The sequence below is a fragment of the Podarcis liolepis genome, assembly GCF_965112155.1.
Source record: "Podarcis liolepis genome assembly, chromosome: Z".
NCBI lineage: Eukaryota > Metazoa > Chordata > Lepidosauria > Squamata > Lacertidae > Podarcis > Podarcis liolepis.
The window spans coordinates 45,474,222-45,482,226 of NC_139570.1; the positions used below are offsets into that span (position 1 = coordinate 45,474,222).

Here is an 8,005-nt window from a genome sequence, read left to right on the forward strand (position 1 = left end):
TTCAGCAACCAGAAGGCTCAAGAGGCAACACCTAATAAGCTGTAGTCTCCTAGACCATGCCCCAGCTGCAGCTGCAGGCAGTATGGGATTTTCAGGCAGGGATAGAAGGATCTGCCCATTTCTGTTCTCTGAGCTTTTCTTTTTTTCAAGCTTAAATTCAGGTCTCCAAAGTTTGTAGAAATTTGCATTCTTAAAAAAAGTTCTCATGAAAACTTATTAGCATTTTAGTGTTGATTTATTTTAATGAACACCTTTTTATAAGACTACGGTGCACATTTTTTGCAAACAATTTCTCTTAATATAATAAACTTTTATGTTATTTTCACTAATATCTTCATTTTCATGCACACCTTCCCCTAATATTTGCATTTTCGTAAACATTGGTTGGAAAAATGCATCACAAAATTCAGATAAGTGCAAACTTTTAATGGCACTGGTTCCCACTAGACTCCATCCATTCCTCAAGGTATTCAAGCTATGGAGTGTCTGGTTTGTCTTTGAGGATTCAGTGTCTGCAACAAGGTCAAGACTAGGAATGGTGTGAGTTTTATTGGTAAAACCAATTGATGTTTCACAACTGTGCTGGTCCCAGGGGTAAGGTACCTTAGGTGTAGCAGAGTCCACACGGAGAGGGGCAAGGTCCGAGGCAGAGAGCCGGGCGGGGAACAGGAACGCTGGAACAGGAGGCTGTGCAGGGAACAGGAACACCGGATGGTCGGGAACAGGAGGCCGAGCAGGGAACAGGAGTACCGGATAGTCAGGAACAGGAAGCCGAGCAGGGAACAGGAGTACCGGATAGTCAGGAACTGGAGGCCGAGCAGGGGATCAGGAACACAGGAAGGTCCGAAGCCAACAACGACGTTGCTCCCGCAACCTGGGGCCGGGCTGACTGGGCTTTTATCCTCTTCTAAGGCCAGGGGCGGTCCCGGCCCCCAGGAGCCCCGCCTCCTCTGGCCTTAAGGCGAGCACTCCTCCTGGGGGCAACCAGTTCCCTTCGCCTCTCTGCTCTAAGCCTCTGCAGATCAGGAGAGGCCAAAGGGTTACTGGGCCCTGGAGGAGGCTCACCTGTGGCCACTGAGTCGTCAAGCCTCTCTGGGGCCAGATCCTGATGCACTGCCACAGGTGCAGGCTCTTCAGCATCTAGGCCTTGCCCCAGTTCAGCCGGCCCTGGAGGCGGGGACTCCTGTGCAGGCTGGGATTCCTCTGTTTCATCCTCCGAATCGGAATCCCAGGCCATCACAACAACTTTCTGACTAGTTGCAGGACCTTAGCCAGACCTAGCAGAGTACACGCAGAATACACGGAAGCAATTGGCGACTTGGCTGCAGACAGGATAGATGAAGCAGGAACCAGGAACTTGTAGTTAGGTGTTTATTATATACAGTAGACTATTTACAGGAACAGAATACAGATCTTTTGCTAGCTCTCTCATACACGACTCACAACTCCTACACTGACACACAGAACTCTGAACCTCTGAACTCAGAACACTGAACTACTGAACATTCCAGTTAGTAGGCCATTAATTATCACTCCCTTGAGAGAGCTTGACCAATCAGGGAGCTGTTTCCATGTCTTTGTTATCACCAGGCAGACTTACTCCTTCACATGACCTTCTGGCTGCCTGCCAAACCTTAACTGACTCTGTGTGAGTAGCTGCACATACACAGTTTCCCAACAAGTTTCCCTAAATATTTTTGTACTTTTCTCAGCCATGTGGTCTACCCCTGTCCCAAAGACTGCCTCTTTTTTGTGCTTGAGTGGTGCTGTTTTGGCTACACTGAATCATAAAATTTTAGAGTTGGAAGGGACCCTGGGGGTCCTCTACTCCAACCCCCTGCAATGCAGGAATCTCATCTAGATCATACATGACAGATGGTTTTCCAGCTGCTGCTTAAAAACTAACCAACAACACTCCCAGCTTCAGTGCTGATAAGAAGAGGGAATGATTTGTTGGTACAAGACTATGGATGAATGGGTCTTCTTCCTACTCATAGGAATGGATGGATCAGTTTATTTCTGTCCCGTGCCAATGTTTCATGTTGCCATTCTTAACTCCACCCTGTCCCATCTCTGCATTAATCTGCATTTTTTAAAAACTAAACAAACATCATATTTAAATACATACATTTTATCACAAAATATATATTCCTAAAGTTTATCTCAATGTATGCATTTCTAAAAATATCTAACCCTAAAAACATGCCTTTTTAAATGCACTTTTGTGGATAGTTTTAATCAAGAAGTGTATCACAAAATTTGGAGATGTATGAAATCAAAAGACTAATTATATTCTGATGCGCACATTAGTCCGAGAGGTGTAGATGAAGGTCATATTGCACTGGAATTCACAGAAATTGAATTCCTCAAGCATTCCTAAATAGTATTCGCTCCCCTCTCCTCCTTCTGAAGGCATCCTTCTCTAATGTCTGGATGAACAAGGAAGAGGGAGTAGATCATGTGGAAAGAAGCAAGGTAACTAAGCATGGAACGTGTATGGCAGAATGAAACATAAGTAAAGAAAAATGCAGGTTGTTTCCTAGCTGTTAACCTGTTTGGACTCTAGTTCATTTAATTAGCAGCAGAAGCGTGAGGTGACAGGCTTGGCAGAGAATAGTAAAGGTGTGGGTGTTGTGGGGAAATAATACTCCAGCTGGTAACCTCATTGCTGACTATCATCTGGGGAGCCATTTCTGCACTGCTAGATTTAGAGATGAAGCCAAGTGTCCATTCCCCTGTTGTTTAGTTTCATCAGACTGGAGTGACATGATTGGGAGGAAGAGCAGGGTGGTCTAATCCTCTTTTAAGGCCATCCATGTTACTGGCCTTCACTACTTCTTGTAGGAACAGATCCCATAGTTTAACCAAGTAAATAATGTTTATTGTTACTTCAAAGTAAGACTCAGAAAGAATACCTCCTGAAACAAAATCTTTCCATTGCACATTGGGGGTGGGGGTGGGATTGACAGGTCTTAGACATTGCCTGCTTGCAATTTTAGGCCCTGAAATGGCTTGTGTTAGAAGTTCAAAAGATCAGGAAGCTGAGTAGTGCATCCATAAGGTAGAAGAAGTGATGGCCAATCTGTCCATGTTGGTTTCTTTTGGTTTCTTGATTTTCCAACCTTAAGTTCAGTTCTCCACTTCACCCTGGCACATATGGTTTTACAGTGGTACCTCGGGTTAAGAACTTAATTCATTCTGGAGGTCTGTTCTTAACCTGGAACTGTTCTTAACCTGAGGTACCACTTTAGCTAATGTGGCCTCCTGCTGCTGCCTCGTGATTTCTGTTCTCATCCTGAAGCAAAGTTCTTAACCTGAGGTACTATTTCTGGGTTAGCAGAGTCTGTAACCTGAAGCGTATGTAACCTGAAGCATCTGTAACCCGAGGTACCACTGTATACACATTATTTGGCCGGAAAACTGCATGGCAAATTTGGCAGGATGGCTGAGTTTCAGGTCTTGTATTGCTCCAGAAACTGCAAAGTACATAGGTTCACTTATAAATACAATCTGAATCAAATCCCCCCCCCCCCCCACATTCCTATGCATGAAGAATATTGGGAACATACTTTCCAGGGGATTAGCACTTCAGCAACAGGCACATGTTGAGATGAAGCAACATATCTTTATTTACCAAGAAGATTTGTGATGTTCAGTGGTAAGTAGCAGCAAGCAAAAAAGCTTTTCCTGGAACTGAAACGGTTCTCTCCTCCCTCCCTCTCTCTACTGCATGGCTCTTCCATTTAATTCCTTCAAATCTGTCGTAATCAGACTGGGTTTTCGCCCATCAGCAGAGAGAATGACGGAAAGAGTGAACAGAAACATCTCGAGCTACTCCACTACTCTCTGATTTCCAAGCATTGCATCAAACTGGCATGAAGCCCCCTGGGAGGAGAAATTTACTATAAGTCATGTCAGGTCCAAGCACATTAGGCTTATGGATATGAAATTACCATTTGCACAAATGATCTTGCCATTCCTACAGGCCTACTGTGTCCCTTTAATACCCCAATCTTTCAATTATGAAGCAGAGATCAGTCAGGGCACTTTGGTAACCGGCTTTTTCATTTGTCTTTTCTTCATACACTTGTATTACTATTCTCATTCCCTCCTCCTCCTCCTCCTCCTCCTCTTCTTTGCCAACTCTGGGAACAATATGTTAAGACCCCCGCTTTATGCTGCATACACAAATGGGATAGGCATGTGAATGACAGTCCCATTGTATCAGTCAGTGGTTCCTGGTGCCCATTCAGACTGGTTGGGCAGAAGGCAAGGACACACAACAGGAGATGGATTGAGAGCCAAAGACAGGCACAGCCAACTAATTCTGGTTTAGTCCCACCCAGCCAGCCACCCCGGCGATGTATTCTACAAAGGTCATGCGGAGTCTAAGAAGGAGAAAAGTGACAAGCAGTGACACTTACTGGAAAGGGTTGTAAATAGGGTTGCCACCTTTGTTCTGGTAAAATACAGGCCAGAACCAGGCCAGGCCATGTGGTTGAGTGGCAATTTATTTTTTCATCTGGTGCTGAAGTGACTTCAAAACAACCCATTACAATCTACTGCAACCCGCCCCTCTCTCTCTCACACACACACACTTGTAAATCTGTCTGTGCTTGGCTACCTAGAGCTTAAATACATGACCTTTCACATACCCTTTCAAACACATGTATTTGGAGAGGTTCCCTAACTTGGCAGAGAGGGAGAGAGAAGACCTGAAATACAGGACAAAACTGTATCAATACAGTATGGGACTAGCATTTTAAATTGGAATACTGGACAATCCTATATTGTACAGGACAGGTGGCAACCCTAGAAGGTAGACAGATGTGGAGACCAGCTGAAAGCAGATTCAAGTTGGCAGGGCAGACTCTACCGATATCAGGTCTGGCCCTTGCTGAGTGACCTTGGGCTGGTGTTCTCCCTCTCTTCCTGCTTCTTCCCTCTCAGTCTACATGCTAGAAAGACCCTTGATATATTCAAGTGGAGAATCTCCACCTTGCTTTCTTTTCCAGTTTGGTGACTTAGGATTTGGTGATGGGACCTGCCATCATATATTCCACCCCCTTGCCCCAGTTGCATCCACTGACTTTTCTTCCTTGCATTAACATGAGATCTCACAACTCAGTGGGCTATCTGTCATTCCTGTGGCTTGACACATCCGGGTAATCTATGCACACCCAAAACCTGTCGTGCATCAATATTTACTAATGGAGCTTCTTGTATGCAGAGGCTGTTTTTGCAATAGAACAGAAAATGAAGAAAGTTCCATGACCTCAGCCAGGCAGCAAACAGAAATCACAGTTATCAAGCATCCTGCATGAAGCTTGGGGTGGAAATAGAAGAAACGATTTAGGGAAATGAAAAGAAGAGAAAAGAACGGAAGACAGGGAATATCATTTTTTCCAGTACAAGTAGACTACACAAAGACAGGGAGCTGAATCAGAGAACCAGCAGCAGTTTCCAGAGTTCCAAACAGAGGACATAAGAACAGCATGGTGGATGAGACAATGGCCAAGCTAGTCAAACAGACTGTTCTCACAGTGGCCAGCTACAAGCAGGACCTGAGTGCAACGTCACTCTTCCTTCTTGTGGGTTAGAGCAACTGATATACAGAAACATTGCTGACTCTGACCCTGGAGGCAAATCAGAGTCATCATTATTGGCCATTGTTGGACTTCTCCTCCATGAATCTGTCCAATACTCTTTTAAAGCCATCCAACTTGGTGGTCATCATTGCCTCCTGTGGGAGCAAGTTCCACAGTTCAGCTATGTGAAGGGCTTCCCTTTGTTTGTCCTGAATCTAGCAACATGTAGCTTCTTTGAATGGCCCCAGTGGATTATAGTATTATGAGAGAGGCAATTTGTGGAAAGAAGGCCAAGGGGCAGGAGAACGAACAGATGCTATGATTCAAATGGTCTTTTGAGACTGTGTTGTGAGCAGAGGGGAAGAGAAAGCTGCTTTCAAGCAATGTTGGGGGAACCTAATGTTTGCTTTTTGCAAAGTTTAGGCTCTATAATTTCCAGGGCTAAAGAGATTCCTCCAAGTGCTGTTCCATGTAGAGCACATAGGAATGCAGGGACAGAAGAAGCTGTCTGCCAACATTCAGCTTCACTGAATGTCCCTGAGTTCCTGTGTTACGAGGGAAAAAAACTTTCATGTAGCCTCTCCCCCCTTACCATGCCCCCTCTAACTCGTCTTTTCTGTAAACTAAAAAGTCCCAAATGCTACTTTCCCAGACCTACTTGGAGATGCTTGGGGACTGATCTTGGGACCTTCTTCTTGCAACAAAGATGATTTGTCATTGATCCACATACCTTCCATTTTAAATTGCTACTTTCCCTCCATAAAAAATCCTCTAAACAACAAGGATGCTATCTTACACCATCTGGTTTAGGAAAATTTACCTAACCCACCCCACCTCCAAATAAATAAGTTGACAATTAACTGTGCGAATTCCCACCCATTGCAGTAATTCATTCAAAAGATGTACAGTCTTTCATAGAAGCCTGTAGAGGCAAGCTTGGGCACTTCTCCTTTGGAATGGCACCCCCTACACTTCCTCCTCTTTAATTCTCACCTTGAGAACTTGGCTTCACTGCCACTGTCTCGAGTGAGCTGTTGCCTATAAAAAGCATGTGCTGGTTAATCTCAAAGGTGCTGCAGCACCTATTATCTTTACAGATGGGGAGCCGAACTTGGCTGCGCCTCTGGAATCACAAGGATTGAAGTTTCTGGGTTGTTATCATGGTGCTTGCCATGCTGTAAATTTTCTTACTTGACTTTTCTTTTTTTAAAAAACAAAACAACAGCAACAACTTTGGGTCAGAGAATATATGTATGAATCTGATTTCCTCCATTAAAGGAAGCAATCAAAACTTCGGGGGACTTTCACAAAGGGTAATCTAATCCGGAAGAGGAGTAAGGACAGGAGGAGAAATAGGCACTCAAACATAGCAGCATCACAGAATCCTGTTATGATTTCAGTAGGGAATCCCCCACCCCATTTTAAGCCCATAGTGGATTTGATGAGAACCTCATTTCAGTAAAATTCTCCTGTGCCGTACATCTCTATTTTTCCATTTCATTTTCTCACCTCTTTTTCTTTCCATTCCATTACACATTGCCTTTCTGTCCTCAACCACATGCCCCCCCCCCCACATCTTGGTTGATCCATTTTCTCCTTGGCCTCCAAGCCATTCTGAGTGCAGAAAAAGGAGGGGGGGCACTCCACACCTAATCTCTTTTCTCTACTGGATAGCTAATAGCACTGTCATTTGCTTTTCAGCCGTGAAGTTGCTGTCTGACTCAGAATTGGGGTTTGCAGCAATGGTGAGAAACAGGATGCAGAATGGGAGAGAAATAGCCAAGACTACTCACATTGCTATGGCCTTCTTGCAATGTGGGGTGGGGTGACAACCCCATACAGAGGGCCTGAAAGCTGTGGCTGCCACACAGTCTGAGAAAGTCTACCATGTTGAGCATGTGGAAACATTCCCATTGTTCACTAGGAATCTCCATTTTTTCTACAATGAATGAAAACATTGAAGGGTCCATCTGGTTTAATAGTCTTTCATTCTGGAACAGTAACATAGCATTTGCTCTCATTGAGCCATTCTCAATGAGGAGATCTGCTGTGCCTTATTGTTGACATCTGTCTGTCTCAGGAGACAATAGAAGAGTGCGCCTTTGAGGGTGAAGTCAAATTCAAACTTACAACACCTGCTGTAGCTGTAGGGACTTTACACCAATCAGGTTGAGCTTATAACTCACAACTGCTGTCCTAGGCAGCGTGTTTGGAGGTCCTGGGCTGCCCAGACAACAAAGTCCTCCTCTTGGCCTTACTGATGTTGTCAAAAGGAAAAGAAAGCAGTACATTTGGCACCAACTTGGCTGCAGGCACTGGCATACGAAAGGGGGGCGGGGGAGCGCGCCGCACCGGGTACCTTTAGGGGGGAGGGTGCTATTGTGGCCGCCCCCCTGGGACGTGCAACCTCAAGCCTT

The 8,005-nt window shown here is 44.9% G+C and overlaps 1 long non-coding RNA gene across 1 annotated transcript; it reads left to right on the plus strand.

The window, feature by feature from the left end:
* The first annotated feature begins 1,526 nt into the window (after positions 1–1,526).
* Positions 1,527–7,555, plus strand: LOC310697963. Its single transcript, XR_014521269.1, has 3 exons — positions 1,527–1,648; positions 2,413–2,475; positions 7,290–7,555. It is a non-coding gene; the product is annotated as an uncharacterized lncRNA (long non-coding RNA).
* Positions 7,556–8,005: the final 450 nt, after the last annotated feature.